We start from the raw sequence: 20,711 nt of genomic DNA, 5'->3' as shown, positions 1-20,711 counted from the left end.
TCTTCCATCAATTATAAGTCATTCTCGCGTACTTATGTACGCAGATGATGTTAAGTTGTGCCTGCAGTATAAGGACATTTCCTGCCATTTAGACTTGCAACCCGATCTAGATAATTTTCAAAACTGGTGCCGAGATAATTTACTAAATTTAAACGGTTCCAAGTGCAAGCTGATGACTTTTTATCGGGCCAATCCGATATACGCGACTTACACGTTAAGTGGCAGCTCTTTGGATAGAATAACTCTTGTAAACGATCTTGGCGTTCTCTTGGACCCTAAACTAAAATTTTCTAATCACATTTCGTCCATGGTTAATAAAGCCAGAGGAGTGCTTGGATTTATTAAAAGGTGGTCAAAAGAATTCGATGATCCTTATTTGACTAAAACTTTATTTATTTCGCTAGTCCGTCCGATTCTGGAGTATGGGTCTCCCGTCTGGAGTCCACAATACGGAATACATATTGGTCTTATTGAATCTGTACAAAAAAACTTCCTTCTTTTTGCTTTACGGCGCCTAAACTGGGATGCAAACCTTATCTTACCTTCTTATTCTAGTAGACTTCTTTTGATTAATTTACCATCCCTAGCCAACCGTAGAACGATGCTTGGTACTATCTTTATTTATAACCTTATACATGGGGATATTGACTGCCCCGACTTGTTAAGACGGCTAAACTTTTCTGTGCCAAGTAGATTAACTAGAAATTATTTTCCCCTAATTTTAAATCATTGTAGATCTAACTATGCCTTGCATGAGCCTTTCAGAGTATTATGTTCTGACTATAATAGACTTTTTCCTGTAATATCAAATCTTGACTCTCTGCCGCTCCTAAAACGATTGATACTTGCTTCATTGGCACAAGATTGATCTTACTATTACTTTTTTCCCCGGATTTTTACCTTTATTTTCCTATCTCGCGTCTATCTTATCGCGAATCGTGCCGTACGATACACGGCTGCGCCCCTCGGTCGGTTGGGCGGGTAAGTGGGCCGTGGGACTCCGCGCGAAAAAAAAAAAAAAAAAAAAAAAACAGACAGACGGACAGACAGACGGACAGACGGACATGGCTATATCAACTCAGGAGGTGATCCTGATCAAGAATATATATACTTTATAGCGTCGGAGATGTCTCCTTCACTGCGTTGCACACTTTTGACCAAAATTATAATACCCTCTGCAAGGGTATAAAAATGTCGTGTGGCACAAGGTACTTAAATGAAGAGCAACCTACTAAAATACAGAAATAATTATGAATGAATTATATACGTATTTAATTTTTGTTGTATTTTTTCCAATAAAAAAAACTGCTTATTTATTGACATTAAGATAAGACAGAACAAAGTTCGCCGGGTCAGCTAGTATTTTATAAACAAAATTAACAAAATTACTAGAAAAATGTGTGCTGACCTAACCAGGTGTTATTTTGAGCTGTTTTTATGCACATTGTTTTTAAGAGCTTAATATTAAGTCTTTAACACTATATGGATATGAGCTTTTAACCAAATAGTTTATTAAAAAATTTTTTATTTTACTACCGTATTAAATTACATTAATTCACATTCTCCATCCTAACATTCAAATAAAAATCTTGATATCAATGGCAATATATAAACAATATTTAACATTTTTCACTGCTGAAAGTTATTTTTTTCCATTTTTTGTAAAAAAACAATTAACTGGAAAAATTTTATTTTGCTGTTTTTCTATTTGTTAAAATATTCTTTTGAGATATAGTAATTATTTACTATTTTATATTCTATACTATTTATATATACGCTTTTAGTTTTGTAAAAATCGGAAAACAATATCATATAGCTGCCATAAAAGCGATGGTAAAATGCAGCGCAAAATCGAAATAGCTTCATTGTCTTTAGTAATATAGGCATTTTGTTATTACTGTCAGGGTATAGACTTCGGCTTGCCGAAGTTTGCTTCCTTTCTTGTTTTAATTTCTTTTCGATTGTTCCTATGGGAGGTATATGATATTGTCGCCCGATCCGGTTCGTTTCGACTTATATACTACCTGCAATAGAAAGACCACTTTTGGGAAAGTTTCAAGCAGATAGCTTTAAAACTGAGGGACTAGTTTGCGTAGAAACGGACAGACGTACATGGCTTGATCGACTCTCCTGGTGATGCTGATCAAGAATGTATATACTTTATAGGGTGGGAAATGTCTCCTTAACTGCGTTGCAAACTTTTGACTGAAATTATAATACCCTCTGCAAGGGTATACAAAAGAACTAAGGTCTTCTCCGACCCATCTCAAACCTTGCAGCACAACACAAATGTTGTGGTAACTATTCGCATTGTACTCCAAAGCATACCCACACCCTACTCTCGGAGTTTGTCAACAAAGAAATAAAACCCCTACTGAAGCTACTAAAATTATTATTATTATTATTTACCGGTCGGAATCACCGTTCAACAATCCAACTTAGGTGGTCGATAAAAAAGGATTAGATGAAACAGGTGGTTGGAAAAAGCGCTTTCGTTTATCCAGTAATTTAATATCATGTTCCCTGGAAACCAATTTAATACAAGGCAGCTCGGTTAATTAAATTATTGTTCCTGCCGCAGAAAAGAATAACCAATTATAATATCTTGGTGTATGCAATAAGCATTGCAAGATGAAAATCCTTAAAAACGTATCAAAACGATTAATAAAACATATACGCCAAAAATAAATTTAATTTTTGTTCTTATACCAAATTAATTGTTTTTTACTTTTATTGTTAAAATAAATAGATTTCTTAAACACTTTAATTATACATAAACAATACAAGCAAATCGCGAGCACCACCCCGCTAACAGTTATTTCGCTCTCTTAAATATATGAAGTCCCATAACGTCATAGTTTACTTAAGTTACAAATAGCTCCTAAAACAATGGTTCCATTTGAACCCCGTTTGGCTTGTCGATTGATCACATTACTATTTGTGGGCGGAATATATTTAATCTCACATATATTGCTCTTTTTGTTCCCAAAACCACAACGTTCATACGGACGGGCAGACGGACATGGCTAGATTCACTCAGATAATAAGGTGCCCGAAATAAGTATGTAGGACACCTAATTTTATTGTTTAATAAAAAAACGATTGAATATTAAAAAAAAAAAATTATTTTTAATTATTCTTATTATTTCAATTTGTAAGAATTTTTAAGTTATAGAAATAAAATTAAACTTCACATAATAGATCAAAAAACTTTCAAATGAAATATACACTTTTATACACCCAATAATTACACAGCAGTAATGTTTTAATGTTTTAATTTACCGCTACACCAGAAAAGGGAAGAAGATCGGTCAGTGTGACCATAGGCTGAGTATTCATTAAAGCCTAAAAGCGATATATACTAAAATGGTATTTCTGTACAGGAATAGGGGTATTCCAACACGCCCCCTCAGAAATAACATCTATAAAATTATAAACTTAACATTATATTCATTTGTAATTGTTATGTACTTAGTGTGGGTGGTGTGCATTCTGAGAAGTTATATGATCCAGCATTTGCTGCAAGGATACGGGGAAAACCCAGAAAAACCCGATCAGATCATTCTTACATATACATATGCTAACAAAGAATTTTAAATTTCAATAACTTAATGCTTATACAAAAAAAAGAACAAAAGTATTTCATGAGATCGATTAAATTCAAATATGTATAAAAAAAAACTTCAGCATCAGCAAACAGCGGATTAGTCATCTTGTAGTAATCTTAACTCGTGTCGTATTTCAAGGAACTTGGCGGCAGGCAATGGCTTTGTGAAGATATCAGCAAGTTGATTCTCTGCGGATATATACTCAAGACAAATGGTGTTACTTTCAATTTGCTCTCTGGCAAAATGATATTTGATATCAATATGTTTGGCTCGTTTATGACATGAGGGATTATTTGCTATACTGATACAGCCTTGGATATCTTCGTAAATTTTAATTGGATTTTCGAGATTGATATTAACACTACTAAGAAAAGATTTAAGCCACAACGCTTCCCTCACAGCTTCAAATAATGCCATGTACTCAGCTTCAGTTGATGAGGCTGCTACTGAGTTCTGCCTTTTTGTGTTCCAACAAATTAAATTTAAATCGAACATTTTAAATAAATACCCTGTGGTACTTTTCCTATCAATCTTGTTTCCTCCCCAATCAGAATCTACATAACCAATTAATGTATTTTTAAACTCAGCATTTCTTTTAAAAGTAAGTTTCATTTCAATAGTTCCCTTTAAATACCTAAGGACCCTATTTAAGCACTGCCATAGCTCGGAATTATTTTTGCTACTATATCTACTTAAAATATTTACTGCAGTAGTTTAGTCTGGACGTGTAGATAGCATTATGTACATTAAACATCCTATGAGATTACGACATGGAGCATTGCAGTTTTCATCTGAATTAAGTAACTCATAATTTAGTTTGTTTGGTAAGGGAGTACTAACTGCATTGCAATTTTCCATGTTAAATTTACTTAAATGTTGTTAAACCGTCGTCGCATGCAGACGTGTATTTATTGTGCTCCGGGAAAAAATATTCAATAAAATCACAAAAGTGCAGTGACCGTTTTAATAAATCTACTATAACGCGAAAAGACGCTTTCTGCGATGAAATCGCAAATGTTTATATTGATTGGTCATTTAATTAATATAAAACTTAACACTTAAAACTCTAATTAACTTTACCACGAATACAATGAGTCTGAACGACGTTCGCACACAACGTCAACGTGAGCAAGACGAGAGACGGCTCTCAGTACAAAGAAATAACGCGTACTTCTCTTTTAAAGCAACCGAAAATAATGCAAGCTCTGATCAAGCGCGGGCAATTACCCCCAACTTGACCGAGTTCTTAAACGTATCGAGCGAGAGAGCGCGTTCTTGCTCCCCCTCGCTACCATCGACGTCTCTGCGGCCAAAGAGCGCTGAATGTGCTCCAATGCAGGTATGCAATAACCTAAGCTCATCAGCAGTAACTAGCACCGCAATTTCTTTAACAACGTCAACTGTAACTACAACAACAACTGCAACCGTATCGACTGCTCGTTTAATGACATCATCAGCTAGCAGCGCAAATATTAATACTGCGCTGCCCGAAAAACAGAACAAAACCAATGAATGTACAAAGCCGGCTGTGCAGACTGGTATGGATCGCTACATCCAAATCAAATGGAAGCTGAGTCCTCTAAATTCTCAACGCAAAATAACCCGTAACAATGGTAGCCTAGCTGGAATAGAAACGCCCACGAACTCAAACCGATTTAAAATCTTGGAAGACGCCTATGAGGAAGCCAAAACCTCCGCCTATTTATATTCGAGAAAAAAGTTCCAATGTTCTTGTCAACAAAATTATCGAGCTTATTGGAAAGGATAACTTCCACATAATACCTCTAGTAAAGGGCAACATCCAGGAAACAAAGGTTCAAATGAAGTCTGAAGATAATTACAGAGTATTATCGAAATATCTTTCCGAGAATAAAAAGAACTTTTACACGTATCAGCTAAAAAGTAGCAAGGGCCTGCAAGTCGTACTTAAGGGCATAGAGTCCGACGTAACGCCTGCAGAGATAACAAAGGCGCTTCAAGAGAAGGGATTTAACGCTAAGACAGTCTTCAACATCCTTAACAGGGATAGAAAGCCGCAGCCACTCTTTAAGGTTGAGCTCGAACCAGAAAATAAGCCCCTAAAGAAATACGAAGTGCACCCCATTTACAATCTTCAGTTCCTGCTGCACCGCAGAATTACAGTTGAGGAACCGCACAAACGCAATGGCCCGGTACAATGTGCGAACTGCCAAGAATATGGCCATACAAGGTCATACTGTAAACTGCGCCCGGTGTGTGTAGTTTGTGGAGATCTTCATGACTCCGCACACTGCCCAACGAGCAAAGATGACTGCAACTCGAAAAAGTGCGGCAACTGCGGTGGCAATCACACTGCTAACTACAGAGGCTGCCCTGTTTACAAGGAGCTGAAAAGTCGCATCCACCAGAGAGGAACTGCCGCCCGCACCCAAAATAAACAGATGACAGCTTCCAGAACAAACCCTGAAGTCTTCTTCTCGACTGCAGCCAGATCCTCACTAGGACCCTTAAACTCTGATAAAAATGTGACTTACGCAAGCGCTTTAAAATCAGGACTGGCTAACCCTGTCTCAAAAAGTTCATTTCTGCAATCAGCATACCAAGAACCGAACACGGCTCAGCAGCAACAATTCTCGGAGCAGTCAAAAAGCAACTTCGAAGATATGATATACAGCCTGCAGCAAAGCCTTACGGAGTTTATGTCGTTTATGCGCACAACTATGCAAGATTTAATGCGAAACCAAAATCTACTGATTCAAATGCTGGTTTCACAACAATCCAAATAATGACTTCCCTAAGGATATCTACGTGGAACGCTAACGGCGTCTCACAGCATAAACTTGAGTTAGCTCAATTCCTACTCGACAACCATATCGACGTAATGCTGCTCTCAGAAACACACCTTACAAATAAATACAATTTTCAACTACGAGGTTACTCATTTTACGGAACAAATCATCCAGATGGTAAAGCACATGGTGGGACTGGAATTCTAATCAGAAGCCGTATTAAGCACCACTATCATAACAAATTTGCTAAAAATTATCTACAGGCCACATCTATAAATATACAAACAAATACTGGCAACCAACTTATACTAGCCGCCATATACTGCCCCCCTCGCTTCACCATAGCTGAAGATGAGTTTATGCAGTTTTTCAACTCACTAGGAGACCACTTCATAGCAGCAGGGGACTACAACGCCAAGCACACACACTGGGGATCACGTCTCGTGACTCCAAAAGGAAAACAGCTCTATAATGCAGTTATAAAAGCCAAGAACAAGCTGGACTATGTTTCTCCTGGCAGACCAACATACTGGCCGGCAGACCCAAGGAAACTACCCGATTTAATAGACTTTGCAATTACCAAAAACATTTCTAAAAATCTGATAAGCGCCGAATGCCTCTCGGATCTTTCATCGGATCACTCGCCTGTCCTGTTTATTCTTCTCCGACATCCAGGCGCATTGGAGCAATCGTTTAAATTGACATCTCAGAAAACCAATTGGGTTAAGTACAAGAAATACATTAGCTCACACATTGAGCTAAGTCCTCATCTCAACGATGAAGCCAACGTAGACAGATTTGTTTATACACTGGAGTCTGTACTCGTCTCTGCAGCTCGAGTTTCAACACCCCAAACTACAAGTACACAAAGGAACCAAAAGAAGACAAATCTACAAATAGAACAGCTCGTCCTCGAAAAGCGACGCTTACGTCGAGAGTGGCAACTCCAAGATCACCATCTGCTAGGCAAAGCTTCAAATATGCCTCACGTCAACTCACAAAAGCTTTACAGCAAGAAGAAGCACATGTCCACCGACGCTACATAGAGCAATTGTCAACATCTAGCACAAAACACTCACTATGGAGAGCTCACCCTACTCTAAGCTCACCGAAAGTAACCGTGATGCCTATTAGAAACCCCACAGGCGGCTGGGCGCGCAGCGATGCAGACAGAGCCAGCACGTTTGCCAACCACCTTAAAAATGTCTTCCAACCAAATCCTGCCACTAGTGCGTTCACCTTGCCGACTTTACCACATGAGCCTCAGCTTCAACATGAACCAATTGAGTTTCGCCCAAACGAAATCGTTAACATCATCAAAAATCAGCTGAATCCGAAAAAATCCCCGGGCTGCGACCTCATAACTCCCAAAATGATCATTGAGCTCCCATATTGCGCCGTTTGCACTATCACCCAGCTTTTTAATGCCATCGCAAAACTTGGCCACTTTCCAGTGAGATGGAAAAAATCGATTATAATAATGATAGCAAAGCCAGGAAAAGACCACACAATTCCCACGTCGTATAGACCTATAAGCCTACTCTCATGCTTATCTAAACTCTTTGAAAAATGCGTATTGATTCGGATAAACACATACCTAAGAATCCAGGAAGGAATTCCGACACATCAATTTGGGTTTCGTGAAAAGCACGGAACAATTGAGCAGGTCAACCGGATAACATCAGAAATTCGGAACGCGTTCGAAAAACGAGAGTACTGTACTGCCATTTTTAGACGTCTCTCAAGCATTTGATAGAGTTTGGCTAGAAGGTCTAATGTTCAAGATCAAGACAATGCTCCCCTACAACACCCATAAGCTTCTAGAGTCTTACCTCTACGACAGAAAATTTGCTGTTCGATGCAACACTGCTATAACTGACGATTTCACTATTGGAGCTGGAGTTCCTCAAGGAAGCGTGCTTGGGCCAACATTATATGTCCTCTACACAGCAGACATCCCAACAAGCACACGACTAACAACATCTACGTTTGCTGATGATACAGCCATTCTCAGCCGCTCAAAATGCCCGATGCAAGCAACTGCGCAGCTCGCTCTTCATCTGGTCGATGTAGAAAAGTGGCTATCAGATTGGCGAATTAAAGTGAACGAACAAAAATGCAAGCACGTTACGTTCACCCTGAACAGGCAAAACTGCCCGCCGCTCATGTTAAACCATACTCTACTCCCGCAAGCAAACGAAGTGACATATCTAGGAGTACACCTCGACAGAAGACTCACATGGCGCCGGCACATTGAAGCCAAAAGAACACACCTAAAGCTAAAAGCCAGTAGCCTTCATTGGCTTATCAACGCTCGGTCTCCCCTTAGTCTTGAATATAAAGTCCTGCTGTATAACTCGGTACTAAAACCTATATGGATGTACGGCTCTCAGTTATGGGGGAATGCCAGCAATAGCAATATTGACATAGTCCAGCGAGCTCAGTCGAAGATCTTGAGAACAATCACCGGGGCACCGTGGTACGTTCGCAACGAAACCATACATCGCGACTTAAACATTCTACCAGTCAAAGAAGTGATCGCAGAACAGAAGGAAAAGTACTTTACCAAGCTATCGTTGCACCCTAACCACCTGGCGAGGGGTCTTACAAGGTTGATCAACCAATCACGCCTTCGTCGCAATGACTTACCCACCCAGCGACCGACTTGAGGCACGCGCAACCAGAATGCAGTCTTATTATACTGTTAGTTAAATTTTAATGTTAAGATTCGTAAACTTATTGTTAGTCTCAAAATTAAGAGAAGATTCAATAAATAAAAGCAAAGTTAAAAAAAAAAAAAAAAAAAATTTACTTAAGATTCTTTTAACATATGCAGCTTGGCTCAGGAAAATTTTTTCTTCATACATTTCTGGTAATGGTAATTCCTATACTGAATTTCATCGTATGTATTTGGAACATCATTGAAGATAGTGTGAGCATTTAATACAACTTTATTTAAATTATTATCATCTTCATAATATGATATCTGGGGCTTTGTTTTTAATCTCTCACTTCTTCTACACGATGTTTCAATATCATCAGTTCCAATTGGATTCTTAACAGATCCATTTTCTTCTAAGTATTCAGCTGTTTCATTTTCCCTACTCTCATTCGGGTTGTCTGATTCCTTACTTTCATTCAGGAGATCATCTCGCTTTCTTTTCTTACTCTCATTCAGAAAATGTTCATCCGTTTCCTTACTATCATTCAGGATTTGTGTGTTGTCGCATTCCTTACTTTCATTCGGGAACTTTGTTTCTTTAATTTCCCTACTTTCATTCGGGAAATTTCTATTTGTACATTCCTTACTATCTTTCAGGAATGCTGTTTCAAATTTAACAGCTCTAGAATTCACCATATTGGTTTCATCGACAACCACATCTCTTGCAACGAGAAATTTTTCATTAACAGCATCCCACAGTTTAAGACCATTTGCTTCGTAGCCCACTAAAATACCTTTATATGATTTATCATCAAACTTTCCCTTTTTGATTTTATTTTGCATATATACAGTTGCACCAAACACTCTCAAATGTTTTAAATCAGGCTTTTTATTGTGCCATTTCTCATAAGGGGTCATCACGCTATTAACTATTGCTTTACTAGGAATTCGATTAATTAAGTAAGTTGCAGTTAATACTGCTTCACCCCAAAAACTTGTGTCAAGTTCTGCACCACTTACCATGGCAAGAGCTTTCTCTGTGATGGTTCTAATCATTCTTTCAGAAACACCATTTAACTGTGGTGTGTGTGGCACTGTTAAATGATAAGTAATACCTTTATTAACACAAAACTGACGCATCTCATTTGAGAGATATTCTCTCCCATTGTCAATGTACAAATTAACAATTTTCAAATTAAAATGAGCTTCACATTTTGCTACAAAGTCTTTAAAGATATTGAATACGTAGGATTTATGTTTTATAATAATTTACACAATAGTGTGTAATCTGATCAACAAAGATCACGAAGTAATTTTTGTCATTTAGTGTAACTGGAGTAATGGGTCCACAAACATCTGAGTGCACAACAAATAGGGGTATTTTAATATAGGATTTATCTTTAAATTGTTTAAACGGTTACCTTGCTTGTTTTCCATTTAAACATGATTCGCAAATTTCATTCGATAGCTCTAAATTATTTAAAAGACTGTTATCACTAAACATATTATTTTGTTTTATTTCTAATAACTTGCCATTGCTTATATGGCCAAGCCTCTCATGCCATAATCGAAAATTATTTTTATGTTTCGCATCTATATTATATGCTTGAAACTGAACAATAGGTATATTGTTAAACATACCTGAATTCTTGACCACCGTCAATCCATTCTTGGAAATGGTAACTCCATTCTTGTCAAATTTGATTGACATTCCTGCCTCCTGTAGGCGCTTCACTGACATCAAGTTTCCAGCAGCCTGCTCGGAATACAGCACATCCTCCAGCGTTATTTCGTGGTCATTGCGCAAACGCACAATGCCACGCTTAGATGCGTAAATATATTCGCCTTGCTTGGCCACAGCGATCTTCAGCGGCGGCACCAACTCAACACTATCGATGTACAGCGACTCATCATTTATCAGATGATCACTTGCACCGGAATCAAGTATAAATCCACAGTTATCTACCGCGAGGTTTTCTTGCACTTCTTTTACCATGAATGCAATGCCTTGTGATGTTGCGGTATTAGCTTGTTTATTGTTATTTTTATTATCTTTATTTCCTTTATTTATAATTCTTTTATATTGGTAGCAATCCTTTTTAATGTGTCCCTCTTTGTCACAGTGGTGACATCTAACCCTATTCTTAAAATTTCCCTTAAATGTTTTCCTTTGTTTAGTTACACGATTTTTAAATGAATTGTTTTTATTATTGTAGTTTTTATTTTGAACGATAGTGCTTAAAGCTTTCCTGCTTGTGACATTATGAGCATTTTAAATTTTAATTTCCTGGTCTAGCAATCTATTCTTAACAAAAGCTAATGTTAAATTATCCTCTGATAAAGTCTCTATTGCTGTAATGACTCCATCGTAAGCCGAAGGCAATGTAATCAACAAATGAGACACTTTATCCATCTCTTCTATTTTTGCACCTGCGGCCAACAACTCACTTATTAATTCATCAAAAATAGTAAAGTGTCCCTATTCATTTCACTTGATAGCTTAAGAGAAAGCAAGCGTTTGCGGACTGCCAACTGCGACGCCAGACTTTTTCGTTCATATACAGCGTCCAAATTTCCAAGAATTTGGCGCGCAGTTATATCGCTTGTAGCAAAGTTCAAAAACGAATCGCTAAGGTACTCTATTAACGTACTTTTTGCACAACGCTCTGCTTTCTTCCACTGTTCGTCCACTTTCTCAGGTATATCTTCATCAATGACCCTAAGTACATCCAGTTCGGTCAATAGAGCCCTAATTCTAAATTTCCAAATTGCGTACTTCTCGCCATCGAATGGCTTTATATTACGTTTTGCCCTGTCCATTTTACTGTACATACATATGCACTTGTATAAGTGTAGGTATACACACGCGGAACTCAACTCAATGTAATTTCACAAGAACTAGCAATTTCATAAGAACTAGAGATTTCTAAGAAATGAAAATAAGACTTTTTATATAAACTGTTTCACAAATCAATTGTTCTTTTAGGCATGGACTGGGCCCTTAACCTATTGTTTTATACACCCAATAATTACACAGGAGTAATGTTTTAATGTTTTAATTTACCGCAAAACCAGCACCACAACTTAGCTCAAGAAGAAGGTCACAAGAAAAGGGAAGAAGATCGGTCAGTGTGACCATAGGCAGAGTATTCATTAAAGCCTAAAAGCGATATATACTAAAATGGTATTTCTGTATAGGAATAGGGGTATTCCAACATAAGTAAATAAAACAAAGTCAAAATATTAAGCTTAACGGTAATTTTAGGATAAATTTAGTAGGAAAAAGTATATACAGTTCGGTGCAAAATCGGTCATTTTTAAGAACTTGTATTGGCGATACGGATAGTCTCAGCTCAATTTTGGTTTTTGCATGTGATAGGGCAAAATTTAAACAACATGTGTGAATTTTTTCATCCCAAAATATTAAAAATTGATGCGGCGCCTCGAAGAAATTACGTTTAACTGGTCACAGAATCATCTGAATTGAAAAAATCAAATTGTATTAGTTAAAGGACAAGATTCCTCAGGTAAAGCTGTCGAGTTTTTATTTTTTTCGATTTTTTAAGGAACTTGAAGGTCAAAAACCCCGATTTTAGCCCAAAATGTCGAAATATTTGTTGCTCTAAAAATAAGAAATTTTCAAAAAAAAATAAAAACTTGACAGCGTTACCAGACGAATTTAGTAGAGAAATACTGTGCAAAATCTCAAAACGACCCGTTTGATAGATTTTGCAGGATCGTGTACACCGACTTTGAAATTGCAACTTTTCAGGAGAGCGTTTTGAAGTTTGGGACACCCGAAAATTCAATATAAAACGCTCTTACGTACCTACGTTCAACTGCCCATAAGTTCGGATGTTTTACTGGGATCGATCTAAAGTTTTAACACAATATTCCCGAGGTGTTGTGCATTCAGAAAAAAAAGATGCAAACAAAAAAATTTTAATACTATACCCTCTCTTAAGACTACTGAATTATTTTCCATTAGCATAAGCCTTTTGAGATAATATGCCCCAAAGATTTTCAATTGGATTTAAATCCGGGCTGGTGCATTATCCTGTTGAAAAGTCCATTCTTCACCAAAATAATTTTCTCCAAATTGGACTAAAACTTCGTCTAAGAGCTCTTTCCATTATACACAAAGGCAGCCCATATCACGAGAGACCCGTCGTGATAGTTCCTGGAGACGTGGACTTTTTGGGACACGCGATAATAATAGCGATAGCCATCAGGGTCACCTATATTAAACATTTTATCATCTATTAATATTACAATTTTTCATTCTATATCCCAAAATTTGTATTTATTGACAAACTGCAATTGGGCTACTTTGTGCCTGGGCAGTAGTTCAGGTTTAAGCAGTGTTTTTTCATATGAAAATTTTTCAGATCCTTTTCAAATTTGTTGGACCCGTCGGGTGGATACTGGCAGAGACAAACTACATTTGGGATGCACTGAAGTTTTCATTAATTGCTAGAAATGTAATTCGTCGCTTTTCGTGCTCGTCAAATAAGGGTGGGCGCCCAGAACCGGGTTTTTACAATTATATTCTGGGTCTTTTAAAGGGTTTTCCACCGTCTGCTTACTCCTCCCTCATTTTTCGGCAATTTTTCGTACTGACATCCACGATCTACATCGCTCAAATGAGTGGAAGTCGACATTTCTGAACAAAAAATGTTAATTAAAACTTTAAAAATATTATTTTTTCACGAAGCTCACTAAATTTGATTTTTTGTAATTGTTAGCAATCACTGTAATTGAAATAATTTAAGTTGACGATATCAGCTTTACTGAAACGAAAACTTATTTCGTTGGCAGAAGCAAAATTCTTTTGATACGAATAAACCTAACGGTAAAATCCTGCACAACTTTTTAGATTCTCTTTGCTTATGCCTCACACATAGTTCAATCAACAATTCGAAGAAAAAAATTCCGGTAATTGGTTCCTGTGGACAAAAAAGTCATCAACAGAAGTTTTTCATGGGTTCGCGTAAACTCGGTTGGGCGCCAGTAATGACAATACTATTTTCCCTTTGATATTTCCAATCTTATTTTTTCAGCATCACTTCCGTTCATTATTATGAATATTAATTCGAAATTCTTTTAAGGTAACTTTATTTCTCGGAATTACCCCGTTTATTGGTTAAAATTATATCGGAATCTGTTTGGATTTTTTTCGAGTCTGTTGAGAGCTAATAAATGCTAAATAAAATAATCTTCAAGAGAACCGGGCAAATGGCCCGACGTTGGCAATGACGAGCAGAATTGACAATAAATCACAGATTTATTTTTTGTTGGTTAGGCGCCATAATTGAGAAAACTTTTTTCCTTTCATATTTCTTATTTTTAGGACTTTCTCCCGTTCATTATTATCAATATTAATTCGAAATCTTTTAAGGTAATTACAAATATTTCTCGGAATTACCCCGTTTATTGTTTAATGTTGAATGAATTGGTTCGTCAGAAGCGTCTTGGCGGAAGCGTAAAATAAAACACGTCGTGCTGCTTTGACTATATATTCGCGACTATATTTATAAAATGTAAGTTTACATAATTGCAGTGCAGATGTTAATGTTAAGGCACTGCTAATATTAGTTATCGATACTTATCTATATTCATATGCGTACATTGATATTTTTAACACTCTTCCTCAATGTAAGCATATTTCCAAATATTATTTCAATTTTAACAAATTCATGAAATACATTAGTTTCTGCTCCGGCAAATTCTTCGTTAATATGTCTGCGGCTATACCATTCGTTGAAACATACTTCAAAACTTAATTTGTCCCTCATTCGCTACTGCCCGTGCAAAATGATATCTTATATCAATATTTTTTGCCCTTGAGTGATAACGCCATGTACTCAGCCTCTGTGCTGCTAAGCGCTACGCTCCGTTGCTTCTCCGATTTCCAAGATATCGGACTACCTGCCAGACTACCCGTATATGACTTCCGTTTACTCAGGTCTGGTCGTAAGAGCTAACCACATTAACTCTTCAATTGTTGACTGATATGACCTCAAATCAACTTGCTGACATTGGTCATTACCGCATCCCACTTGATGTCCTGCTTCTAACGGCGTCGCAGCCGCTCTGCAGGTCACCATACCATGTCTTCGTAGTAGATCCTTGATGTACTGTGAATGACCCAAAGTGATCTCGCCGAGCTCGCCATCACGTTTGATTTCCATTCCTAGGAAGAGCTCCAATGGACCCTTATCAACACACTCAAATGCGTTAGATATGGCTGCCTTACTGTTGTTCAAATCCTCCTTTGAATTGCAGGCTATAAGAATCATATCATCGACATATACTTTTATTAGTGAAAGATTACCTCCTGTCTCTTGTTTGTACAAGCAGGTCTCATTGTCGCATGGAACGAAATTAAGTTTACGCTAAACTCCATCCAGTATCGAGTTCCATTCTCTTCCTGATTGCCTCACTCCATATAGCGCATTCTTTAGCAATAAAACCTTTCCTGTCTGGCTGTCTTCTTATAAACCGTGTCTTTCAGATCGCTGTTCAAAAATGCCGTGCATACATCCATTTGATGCAAATACAATTGTAACTCCGCTGCCAACGCTAAGACTAAACGCATACTCTCTAGTCTGCATACCGGTAAAACGCTTCGCTGTAGTTGACACCATATTGCTGCGAACATCTTTTCGCTACCACTCTTCTCTTAAAGCGTTGAATCTGGCCGCACGCATCTCGCTTTCGACTAAAAACCCATTTGCAGCTAATTGCGCGCTGGTTCTTTGGAAATTCTGCAAGCTGCCATCAATTCCTTTGTCATCAAATACTTGTGCTCCTTCTGCATTGCTTTGCGCCAATGCGCTGCGTGTTTACTGTTGATCGCCTTGTCGTACGATTACGAAATAGTTACCTCGTCTGCAACCATCGCTCCAAGTATATTGTAGATCTTCTTTGGGCGTCCAGGCTTGCCCCTTCTCAGGATCTTTGGTCTGCCAGGACCAATTCGTAATGTCGGATTAGCTTGCACTATCTTAATATCTTTTGCACTTTCAAAAGATTTATTGTTGCTACTGTCGACTGTAGCTCCAAGTTCTGGCTCGCTTTCGTCATGGTCATCACCCGATCTCAGCTGGATATCATCTTCATCGTCTGAATTTAAAGATTGCCCCTAACTTGCTGGTTGCATGTCAAGTACTACGTCGCTGTCACTTGTCTGCTCTAAGCCACTAAGCTCATCGAAAATGACATCTCGTTTCTCGATCACCAGGTTTGACTCCGCATCATATAGTCTATAGCCCATAGAATATCCGACCATGCGATACTCTTTGCCCTTCGCTGTGAACTTGCTCTTATGATGCCCCTTGTCAAGTGCAGCTGCAACGGAACCAAAAACTTTTAAATGACTTGGCTTGTTACCAGTCCACGCTTCCATAGGCGTCATATTGGGCAACGCTCGGCTACAAGCAAATACACAGCCGTATTTACTGCCTCTGCCCATAATGTCTGACTGAGTCCTGACTGCACAAATAAGCATCTTGCCATTTCCACCAACGTGCGATTTGCCATTTCGGCAACTCCATTCTGTTGTGGGGTATAAGGCACTGTCAGCTGCCGATCAATACTATTGCTCTTCAAAAAGTTATTGAACTTGTTGTTAACATATTCACGACCGTTGTCGCTCCGAATACATTTTAGCTTCTTTCCGGTTTGCCGGAATTCCACGAACTTGTCAAAGACCTCATCCTTGCCCTTCAGGAAATACACGAAGATACGCCGCGAACAGTCATCAATAAAGTCAAGAAATATCTGGATCCTGCAAGAGACTTCGCTTCAAATGGTCCACATACTTCTGTATGAACTAGTTCCAGCAAAAATTGTGCACGACTTTCACTACGATGTGAAATTTTTGCATTTTTCCGCCCGAAATGTTTGACGCAATTATTTGCTACTCACGGATATGAAATTACTCGTCAGCTTTGGCACATACCTCAGTAAAATTGATATATGTGCACATTTTGTTTTTTATATTACCGTCGTTCTAATAGCGATAGTTATATTTTGAGTATACACAATTTTTCTCTTATATATATTCATGTTTCCTATACATTGATTTCTTATCATATCCAAATCTAAAGCACCGTTAGAATAAAAAAGAACGCCAAGTGATGCACTTCATAGAAAATTGATAAATGAGCAAAGTTCTTCATTTGCGTTTTAAGTGTGACACGGTAATAATTTCAAGGAACAAAGTGACTACATTTGTGTGATCACCTAAAAAACCGAATTAAAAATTATATTGCGTTACTTTGACAACCTTACGTACAGGTCAACTTGGCTGATGGATCTCTTTCAGCTTATTCCATGCTTCACGTGAATACAACTTTTGATAGCACTCAATTGTGATGTCTTAACACTCAACATGATCATGGCCAATGCCTTATTATCCATTGCCGTCCTATTGGCACCTGCGGATGCGCCATCTAGTGGATCCTTGGACACAACATCTCATAGCTCTGCAAGTATCAGCACACTCTTCATTTGGATGCTCCAAGCATCATAAATGTTGTCCTCCAACTTTTCTATTTGATACACCGCACTCATTTTGCTATTTGCGTCACACCATAATTCTTCGCGAATGTGTTTAATTATTTCACAATAGTTCGTAGCTGCGCACTTCATTACCAAGCCGTGCCTGGGCCCATGATTTTTTTTTTCATTTCATTTATTTATTGACAATCTGTCTTGTGACAATAGTTAAATTTTATGACTAATATTTACATAACAGGAATAGCAGATTTCCAGTGAAACCTGCTATTAAGTATAACTTCTCTTTTACTTAAGTTTGCTTATCAGGAAGATCAAGAATGTAATGTGTTAGGCTATTGTCTAATAAGCCTAGGGCTAAATTTTTTCATGAATGTGAAGTCTATCTGTATATTTCTTACTATATTTGTTTTTCTCTTCTTTTATTGTTGAAATATTTAGATCTTTATGAATATTTGCATTGGTTACATAAAATGGAGCGTTAACAATTTGTCGCAATGTTTTTGATTCGTAGCGATGGAGTATTTCAATATTTGAATTCCTAGCTGTTCCCCAGAGCTGGATAGCGTAGGTCCAAACAGGCTTCAAAATGGCTTTGTAGTTGTGGGGCGCTTGTCGTTAAAGTTTTCAACTTTTAAATTTCCCACTTCAATTTGAAATTCCCGGTAGGATTGGAAGTTGCCGCCAGGAATTAAAATGGCAGAGCCAAATTCAAATAATTTCTGTCTTTACAACACTGAAAAGACGTGTTCGATAAAGATTTTTGAGCAACTCTGGTCCCACATTTTTTTCGATATCCAAGCCTTGGTGACTGGCGCATTTTGATTATTCGGTCTTTCCGTTTTTGACCTTGGCCGAGTGAAGATTGTTCTCTCCTGATCATATTTTCTTCAGTGTTTCAACCAAACCCAGAGATATACCGAAACCAAATCTTAGAAAATATTGGACATCCTCAGCCTTTTATAAGGTTTTCTCTTACCAGTAGGTTCCTGTTTATTAAAGGATGTAAGTTTTACTATTATTTCGTGGAAAAACCCCTCTTCTCATTAAGTAATGCATTTTATAGGAACATTCTTGGAAGTCGAGTTTACTCCTTCACGGGGCTTACGGCCCGGGGAAATTTCTGCACAGATTTTCGTCAGCATCGTGAAAAATTGAAGTCGAGTTCCCGCGTGATCGTCAGCACTTTCATAAAATTTTAACATTCACCATAATCTAAAATACAATATAGAAAGTGAACATAAACTGTGAAAATTTCAACCAGTGTTGCCACCCAGCGTCCACGCTAAAAATTCTTGTGAATTCCGATCCAAACCAATTTATTCAAGTTCATGTGCGTCCGTGCAACTTAGTAACAGTTTGTTCAATCTGTTCCGAGTACACCCTGTGTCCCACCTACATACATACAGTGCAGCCCTCTGCTGAAAGTGCACAAGTGGGCAGGCCCAAGCCCGCTTCGTGACTCAATCTAATTAACACAACACAATTTAAACTTAAAATCATTCAATCCCTATAAGCTCAAGTCAAATTAAATTTATATTTAAATTAAATACCTAAATTTAAACTAAATTCCTATACTTAATTTAAATTAAATTATTATATCGCTAAATTAATTAAAACATAAATATTTGATAAGCAGTTAACGTAAATTACTCAAATCCTAGTTTAATCAAATAATTTGATATGCCGTAAGCAAATTTCGTCATGAGAGCAAGTGTTTAAGCCTTTGGAAGTGTTTTTTTTTTAAATTTATCTTAGCCTACAGTCAATTGAAATGCAGTTTTTCAATTTATAAAACAAATTACAGCCAATAATACAACATATTGAAAGCGCTTTCAACGTTGGATATTTTGGGTAAGTGATCGGCTCCGGTCGTAGTGCTACATATTTTGATTGACTGTGTACTATAATATTCTACTGATTTTGATATTATAAAACGAATTCCCACTTGATAAATACTTGCTCAGTGAATTAAATTAAAGTTCATATTCCAAATTAATGCTTAAATTCTAAATACCTTTGCTTCGATTTAAATTTACTTTATCAATATGAGCTTAGCATACAACTTTATATGATACCCAACTTTGTAACCTTAATGATCACCTTTGTTAGTATTACTTTTCATGTATTAAACATAATATAAACATGAATTGCTAAATTGTTTTCCAATGGAAGCTTGCATCGATGACGATGATTAGGAGTTAGGCGTATGTCGAAGGGATCACCAACCTGTGTCAGGTTATGCGGCCGTGGTGATCATGGTAGGGTGGGCAATGTCAGCGGCAAATAACATCCTCGCTGCTGACACCGACACACACACATCAGCTGCTGCCATTCCATCTAGGCAGCACCCTTCTTTTCGGGTATTCCCTTCCTCTTTACGCCAATTTTAGTTCCGTCCCCCTACAATTAACCTCAAAGTCAGTTCGCACGCGAATTTAAATAGGATTTTGTATTGTAATATGCAAGCAAGTAGCACTGTGGATCAAATTGGAAACTCACTTCCTTTACCGACTGAAGAGTTGGGGCGTCGGGGATGTCGTCGCTTGGGGGCAGCTTCGTCGTTGGTTGCGGCTGTCGCACGTAGCCGGGTCGCAAGCTGGAAAATACGTGGTGAAGAGACACTCGATCGCGGTGCGCAAAGTAATGAAACAAAAAAAACTCGGTGAACTTTTCGGGTTATAGCGCGGACCGGCCGGGCGATGTATTTCACTAGTGGTACAATGAAAGACTAACTTAAACCTAATTGAACGCTGCGTTTCAAAGCGCAGTGGAGAGATTCCGGGAGCGGGAAGGCGGGAGAGCCTGGAATCGCAAGCGTCCAGTGCGGGAGAGCGGGAGAGCCTGGCCAGTGCGGGCGAGTGGGCATTCGCTACGAGGGAAGCGCGGGCAGTTTAAACGAGGGGAGAGCGGCGTAAACATTCCGCCCCCCTTGCAATCGCTAGCGTTGCGAAAGAAAAAACAACAAGCCCACTCCTGTCGCCTAGGCTTGACTGCAGGCGCCGGACAGGATCCACCCGAATGCCGTCTTCTGGGCCACTGGGAGTCCCTCGTCGACCAGATGGAAGCCCGGTCGGATGACCTTGGCGTAGACATCCGCACCCAGGACTACCGAGATGGTTGCCGGCAAGTAGAAACGTTTGTCGGCCAACG

General features: G+C 38.2%; 1 protein-coding gene across 2 annotated transcripts in view; it reads left to right on the top strand.

Annotated features, from left to right (window-relative positions):
* Positions 1-20,711, top strand: part of LOC108041495 (unconventional myosin-VIIa) — a 1,185,777-nt gene that overhangs the window by 451,526 nt on the left and 713,540 nt on the right. The window lies entirely within an intron of this gene.

This window comes from Drosophila rhopaloa, unplaced genomic scaffold, assembly GCF_018152115.1.
Source record: "Drosophila rhopaloa isolate 14029-0021.01 unplaced genomic scaffold, ASM1815211v1 contig_190, whole genome shotgun sequence".
Lineage (NCBI taxonomy): Eukaryota > Metazoa > Arthropoda > Insecta > Diptera > Drosophilidae > Drosophila > Drosophila rhopaloa.
This window is presented reverse-complemented; position numbering and strand designations above follow the sequence as displayed.